We start from the raw sequence: 8,410 nt of genomic DNA, 5'->3' as shown, positions 1-8,410 counted from the left end.
GGTGGCGCAGTGGATATAGCACCAGACTTGGAGTCAGGAGGACCTGAGTTCAAATTCGGCCTCAGACCAAACACTTGACATTTATTAGCTGTGTGACCCTGGGCAAGTCACTTAACCCCATTGCCTAGCCAATAAAAGAAAAAAGAAAAAGAAAATATATGTATGGTCTACCCCATAGCACCTTCATCAAATCATCCTCTTTTTCCTCTGATTCTTCTACCAGTCACTTCCTAGCTATCCTATTTGGAATGGCCTTTACTATAATTATGCTTTAACTTTGATCCATTATGTCATTAAAGGGACAACCCTGAGTACCAGACACTCTTAAAGTGGAATCTTCTCACTCCAATTCCAGTGTTCTTTCCAGAGAAGGTGGAGGGAGGGAGAAGATTTTTAGTGTAGTTTGCCCACAGGACAATGGGGGTTGTACCGTAGTAGACTTTACAGCAGAACCTATAATTTATTTGGGAGGGTCTGTCTGAGAGAAAGAAGAGCAGGTGTGGAAGGTGGCACTGAGCTGAATTGGAATGAGAGTTGAAAAGAAAGTTGAAGGGAAAGCAATTTACCTGGCGAAAAGAGTGGATACTAGGAATAATAGAGTTGGAAGACTGAAGGCATATGTTAGTGACAAAGACTGCTGGGTAACTAGAGTATGGGAAGAAGCCAGACACGGACTCATATGTATCAGACAAAAGGGGCACAACTCCTTCCAATGGAATGATAGTTGGTTATATAGACATAAACCCATTAAACATACTGGCAAGGTCAGAAAGAATTAAGGGCTTTTGCTTTATGACAGTAGAAGGATCTTTGGATCAAAAATCTAGCCCTAAAAGGAATCTTAGAGGTCATCTAGTCCTTTTATTGATGAGGAAACTGTGGCCTGCATTAAGATGACCTAGGGGAAGCATTTTTATATGTTCCTACTATGTGCCAAGTACTCTACAAGAGCTTTAACTCACAATAACCCTGCAAGATAGGTTGTGTTATTGTCCTAATTCTATAACTAAGAAAACTGAGGCTAACAGAGGTTAAGTGATTTACCAGACTCACATAGCTACAAAGCGTCTGAGGCTGGATTTGAAGTCAGTCTTCCTGACTCTAGGCCCAGAACTCTATCCAGCTGATAAATGGCAGTGCTAGGATTTGAACCTGGATCCATACTAATCAATAGTAGTGAATATCATGTTGTCTCCAGTGAAAGAAAGGCTCCTTATCATTAATTAGGCACCCTCTCTCTCTCTGTCATAGACTACAAAGCCTCTCTCATGAAATCTCTAGTCATTGAAAAGTAATTAGCCTAGCCATCCATACTGAAAAAACAAAATGGATGAAGAGCATATATTGCCCAGGTAACAACATGGAGTTCAAGGGGCAGCCCATTGAGTTAGTATATGGTTATACCCCAAAATTGGGTTCATGAAGAGTTAGATACAACTGAAACGACTGAACAACAAAGGGAAAAATTTCTAACTATTGTTCAGTCATTTTTTCAGTTGTGTATGACTCTTTGTGATCTCATTTGGGGTTTTCTTGGCAAAGATACTAAAGTGATTTGCCATTTCCTTCTTCAGTTCATTTGACAGATGAGGAAGTTGGGACAAATAGGGTTAAGTGATTTGCCCAGGATCATGCAGCTAGTGTCTGAGGCAAACTTTGAACTCAGAAAGATGAGTCTTCCTGACTCCAGGCCAGACATTCTATCCACTGTGCCACCAATCTACCCACTGCATCCACATAGCTGCCAAACTTCTCCATAACAAATATTTATTATACACTTAACAGGTGCCAGGAACTTGTGCCAATCATTAGGAATGCCTTCCAAAAAAGTGAAAACAGCTTTGCCCTCAAGAAGCTTACCTTCTAATGGAGATGACAACAGCTGTGCACAATACATATAATGAGTAGATACAAGGTGTGGAGTCCGTAGTTTCTGGAGCCACCAAGAAAAGCTTCTGGCAGAAGGTGGCATTTGAGTTGATTTTTGAAGGAAGTCAGGGATTCTATAAGAGGTCAAGGTGAGCAGTGAAGGAATGCATTTCAGACATAAGGGAAAGCCAGGGCTTCAGTGTATCACATTTCCCCCACTCCTATTCCCAATACACTGATGGAGTCGTCATCAGAGGCATACAGGTTCAGTGAACAAATGAGCTTCCCCTTCTTTAGGGCCTACAGTGTGATAAAGCTCCACAGCAAGATAAAGTCATGTCGAATGAAAGGAATCTACGGTTCATCTCGTCGAGTCCTCTCATTTTACAAATGAGGAAGATGCATTTGGCCATAGGTCTGTCATGGAATCACCACCCTTGGCAGGTGCTCCTGGTGTTAGTGAACACTACTCTATGCAATCATCTTGGCCCAACCATAACTCCCATTTCTAGCCTTACTCAGCATTACTTCCTTCCTTCTACTGTGTATTCCAGCCAAACAGGAGGTGGCACAAGAAGCGGCAGGGTATTATGAGTGTGTACTTAGCAAAGCAGTTTTTCTACATGTGTTTTTTGGGGTAGGAACAGGATTCTGCCTTGTCCAATTCAAATGAATACAACATTTTTACTATCTACTATTTGCAAAGCATAGTGCAAGGCCCAGGGGTATAAGAACAAGAACAGCTGCTTGCCTTCAGGGAGCTAATAGTCTAACAGGAGATGCAAAATCTACACACGTAATTAAATAGAAGGTAATTTGAGAAGGGAGAGAAGACTGACAACTAGGAATCAGAGAAGCCTTTCATGGAGGAAGTGGAGCCTGAACCTCGAGGAAGAAAAATGGAGATTCTAAGAAGTGGAGGTGAGAAAGGTCAATATTCCAAACATGTGCTTATGTGAATTCACAGAAGAAGGAGATACTATGTTAAATAGAGGGAATAGCTAGCAGTGCAGTTTGGCTAGAGCATAGAGTAAATAATAATAATAATAACAACTAGCATTTGTAAAAGCTTCATGAAACATTCTTTCATTTTGTCTTCACAATGATCCTGATAGGTAGGTGCCATCATTAGCTCCATTTTACAGAGAAGGAAACTGAGGCAGACAGAGGTTAAGAGACTTGCCCAGGGGCACACAGATAGTAAGGGTCTGAGAGTGGATTTGAATTCAGACTGATTCCAGGCCCAGGTTCTAAGAAGAAATAACAATAAATAAGAATAATAGTAAATAAAAAAACAACAAACAAATAACAATAAATAAAAAAGGTAAAACTGGAATCTGTGGCATGCTGTAAAATGCCAAGCTGAGAAATTTGTATTTTATCCTAAGGGCAACAAGCAGGTTTTTGAGTAGGGAAGTAACATGGTCATATCAGAGGCATCTAGGTAGCTAGGTAATGCAGTGGATAGAGCACCGGCTCTGGAGTCAGGAAGACCTGGGTTCAAATCCAGCCTTTGACACTTACCAGCTGTGTGACCCTGGGCAAGTCACTTAACCCCATTGCCCAACCAACAAAACAAAACAAAAAACAGAGGTATCTAGGTAACACAATGGATAGAGAACTGGACCTGGAGTCAGTAATCCTAAATTCAAATTTGCTCTCAGATTCAAGCTGTGTGACCCTGGGCAAGTCACTTAATTCTTGTCTGTCTCAGTTTTCCCAACTATTAAAAATGGAGATAATAACAGCACCTATCTCCCAGGGTTCTTGTGAGGATTAAATGAAATAATATTTGTGAAGTGCTTGCCCTCAATGATGGCTCAGTTGAGACTAGATAATGTAAACATAGTAGACCCATTTGGAATTGTCATGTGGTTTCCTTTAGCACTTTGTCCACTCCAGTGGAGAAGGCAGAGAGAGAAGGTAATCCACGGCTGAGGACTGGCAGCACATAAATAGGGGAAGTACAAGGGGAAAAGAGATTCAAGGGTGGAGAACAGTACATAGACGGATTGTTAAGATTGTGAAGGGAGAAAAGGGAGGCCAGAGCCGAGGTGATAGACTGGAAAAACTGGAAGGAGCAGACAGACTGCGGGACGGATTATGGATGAAGAACTGAAAGCAGGACAACAGAATTCAGAGGAGTCAGGCAGAGGGAGAGACAGAAGGAGAGAAGATTATGATGAGAGAATGAAATTTTACTGTTCAAGATCATAGGAGTGGTACATTTTAAATGATAATGAAATATAAGGTATGACAGCCCTAAAGGTGGCTATGGTAGTGTGGAATTATCAGTAATGGAGGCTAAAGAGGCTGATGAACTGGGAGGCTGAAATGTTTGAATGTTCATCAGTAATGTTTGGGGTGGAGAAAAAGATTGTAAACAAAACACTGAAGTGAGCTGGACTGCTAAGCATTTCAGAATATAGGAAGATAATTTAATGATATTATGATAAGCACCCTTTTAGAACTAAAGTCAAACACTATTATCAGATGCTACTGCCCAAACAGCCTCAAGCAAGGTTTAGGGTCCTGAAGGCCTCAGAAAATCAACCTAGAAACTAACATTTGGTTGAATAGGTCCTGCTAAATTGACAAGGAGTATTCGCAGTGTTAGCAGAGACGTCAAAACATATTACTGTACATTTATATAGAATTCCTATTTTGACTAAACCCTTTAAAGTATTTATTTGCCTATTAGTAAATACATTTACAATTTATTAACTTAATATGGCTCAGGTCTGTGTAGAACATATAAAAATAATGAAGAATAATCTACAGAGAGATATGCCTTGCTAGCTATTTTTTTTTCTCCACAAACATAAATATCACCCAAGACACTCTTCATTATAATGCACTTTAAATTACATTCAAGGCCACACAGCTGGTGATGGAGACTAAGAATTATTGAGATGAACTGTACTTCATAAGAACTCCTAGCCTAGGTCCCTGCCTACAAACAGGGGACTGTTTAAACTATCCAAAAGAGATAGCTGCCTATCCTATTTTTAGAGGACAGGAATCACAGGAATGCTCCAGGTAGCATCTTGCAGTATTGATTCATTCTTAGAGTTAGGGAAATTCTCATATCTAATTTAAGGCAGTGTAGTGTGGTGTGATGGAACAAGAAAAGATTTGGAATCAGAAGACCAGAAGTTCAAGGAAAAATGCTGCCATTCTTCTGGTTTGGAAAGAACAACTAACTGATCAGTGTCCTCTTTATGATAATTCTTCAGATATTATACTTGACAACAGATTCTCCCCTTACCAATTTACCAAATTGTTGTTGTTCAGTCATTTCAATCCTACCCAACTCTTCCTGACCCCATTTGGGGTTTCTTGGCAAAGATACTGGAGTGGTTTGCCATTTCCTTCTCCAGCTCATTTGATAGATGAGGAAACTGAGGCAAACAGGGTTAAGTGACTTGCCCAGGGTCACACAGCTACAAAGTGTCTGAGGTCAGATTTGAATTTGACTCCAGGCCCAGCACTTTATCCACTTGGCCACCTAACTACCCCATACCACTTGGTAATTCCCTCACTTATTTCCTTACTAAGTTCCCTTTCTTTTGTTCAGGCTGAATAATTTCAGTTCCTTGAACCTTTTTTCATATGACATGATTTGTTTGTCAATGTCTTCATCATTTCTAATTTCCTGCTCTCTGGATCCTCTCCAGTTTTTCCATATGCCCTTTAAAATTACTAATAAAACTGTGCACCATATTTTAAATAGATTCTAACATGCTGAGTATAGAGGAAAGACTGCTTCTTAGCTTTGGTATGTCATATTCCTGTAATATGCTCCAGTAGCCTCTTCATTTTGGAAAATAACATCATTATATTACTTATTCAATTAGTGACCTAATAGATCTCAAAAGTCTTTTTTTGTTGTTCATGTGTCAAGACCAATCATTCCCCAAAGTGAAATAGTTAGACATATTGTGTGCACAGGCAAATTTTTGAAAAAGATGTCCTTTGCCCTTTATCAGTTGCAAGACAAACAGATCTTAATCCCTGAAATACCCCTCTGAGTTTTAGTCTCCTTATCTGTATTATGAATATAATATTACCTGCCCTGTTTACCTTACAGGACTGTTGCAAAGGTGGGATGAAGTGATGAATGTGTAAGTAGTGAAAACTGACAAGGGCTAGACAAACAAGAGGGATCCTTATTATTAAATCGGGCCGGCCTCCTCCCTGCCTCTGTCAAACACACAAGCACTAACCATTGGCAAACTCTTTCTATGCTTTTCTCCATATCTGCCCCTGGTAAAAAGGAGAATTTAAGAACTAAGACAACATTGCCAAAGACCTCCCCTCAGCCACCACCTATTGGTTCACAGTATGGCAAAAAAGAAATAGCAACTGTAGCCTCTCAGTGCTACTTTTCCTTGGTTCTTTAGGGATCTCCCTTATCCCATCATGCCTGAGTTTCAATCCACTGCACAACAAAGGGACCCTAGGGATAGAGGTGGCAGAGATTACCTAGGTCTTTGTCTTTCAGTTTAGGAAGGAAGGCTCTGTCCTACTAGCTCACACAGGAGCTGGTTCATACCTCCCAAGGCAGGAATTCTTAACTTAAGGTCTGTGAACTTAAAAAAAAATTTTTTTTGACAACTACTGCAATATAACTGATTTTCTTTGTAATCCTATATATTTTATTTTATGCATTTAAAAATATTATTCTGAGGAGTCCATAGACTTTGCCAGACTGCCAAGGGGCCATGATATAAAAAAAGGTTAAAAAAAAACCGTGCCTTAAGTCATGGAGAATCACCTCCACTCCTTTAAGTGAGACCCCTCACCTTCCTAGAAATGAAGAAATGCAGAAACAAGAAGGGATAGTTAAAAACAGAGAGGGGCGATTTCTGCTTATTTTCCATTGCTTTTTGCCATTTTCCCATGCAGCGTGAACCACATTCACTTTCTCAGCTCCTGAGGTCCACCTCATCTGTCTTCTGGGCTGTCTTACTCTGTTCCAAGCTCCAAAGCCCCCAGCCCCACTTCAGGGATTGGTGCTTTTGTTTATTATCAGCAACCCCCATTCACAGCCCCCAAACGAAAAGAATACAAGAGATGCCAGCTCAATTTCCCATCCTGAGTCTCTACCAAGTAGGCTTGAGTACCTAACAGAGAGGGGAGAGGAGGCAAGGGGAATGGCCCATTGTTCACCCTCAGTTCTTAGGAGTGTAGAGAGAGGGGAGGGAAGAAGGGAGGGAGGGGGAGAGAAAGGCGGGAGAAGGTGTTGGTAACATGGTAACTACAGGGATGGGGTGGAGGGAATGCCCTCTTTGGAAGCGGAAGGCTAGGGATGGGATGTAGTCCGTACCTTGATTCTTCTGTGGAAATTAAGTCTTATCCTACGTTTCATGCCATCAGGTCCTACAGCAACAGAGACAAAAAAAGCAAGAGGTAGAAAATAATATGCACCCCCATTCTCGCCCCACTCCGTTCAGGCTTCCTTACTATCATCCCATACTTACACAAACCACCTCATTCTGTTCCTGTTCTCTCTTTACCTGTTTCTGCTAGTTCTTTCGCCTTCTGTCACTGCGTGTGTTTGCTTCTCTTCGTTTGTGTCTTTGTACGGAGGTTTGCTCGGCTTGTAACAGACAATAGCAAGTTCCTTTCCTTCTCCTTCCCGGACATCGAAGCAACCCTTGGTTTTCCCATCACCATGGAAACTTAGGAAAGGAAGGGGACGTGTGGGGAGGAGGATGGCTGCTAAAAGAACTTGGGGACTTGTTGATAGGTTGGCAAGGTGCTGAACCACGAAGTCAACGAAGGGGGTCCATCTGGGAATGGGGTGCTCAGGGAAAGGAGTGTCCCTAGAGACGAGAGGGAGAGGGAGGAGGCTAATTGTAGGAGGGAGTTGGTAAGAAAAGACATGGTGAATAGGGATGGGAAAGAAAGGGATTGGAGCCAGTAGATGCAGCGTTGAAACTTGGGTGTAGTTCTAGAGAATGTGAGATCTTGTGAGTCTAGGCCTGGACTTCAGGGAACTTTCTTTTAATATTACTCCACCAGAGCCTCTGTAGAAAGTCTAAACCTCCTCATGCCTGAGTTTTCAGAATTAATCATCTACTAGCTTTGTGAGATTGAGCAAGCCATTTCCTCCTCTCTGGGACTCAGTTTTCTCAAATGTAAAAAAAGGAATGTTTGATCAGATAATCTCTAAGGTCCCTCCCAACTATTAATCTGTGATACCATGACCCTTGCCCTATCCACTCCACAGAGATGTTTTGTGCTAAAATAAGATAGATATGCAGATACCTTGAAAAGACTGAATAATGCAAATGTCTCTATATGTGACCTCTCTGAAAAAGTGACCACATTTTTTCCCTTATTAAGTCCTAACTGGTCTTTTATTTGAAAATACAGAAGAAAGGAAAGAGAATAATGGATTGTTAAGAGGGTACACAAGGTTATGATGAGATATGGTGCGAAATTGATATGAGAGGAATGAAGCGCAGAGAATGATAGAGACGTGAAGTACAGAGAGGATAGAGAATTAAAAAAGGAAACAGGTACCCATTTTGAT

The sequence above is a fragment of the Vombatus ursinus genome, unplaced genomic scaffold, assembly GCF_900497805.2.
Source record: "Vombatus ursinus unplaced genomic scaffold, bare-nosed wombat genome assembly UNPS02014959.1, whole genome shotgun sequence".
Lineage (NCBI taxonomy): Eukaryota > Metazoa > Chordata > Mammalia > Diprotodontia > Vombatidae > Vombatus > Vombatus ursinus.
This window is presented reverse-complemented; position numbering follows the sequence as displayed.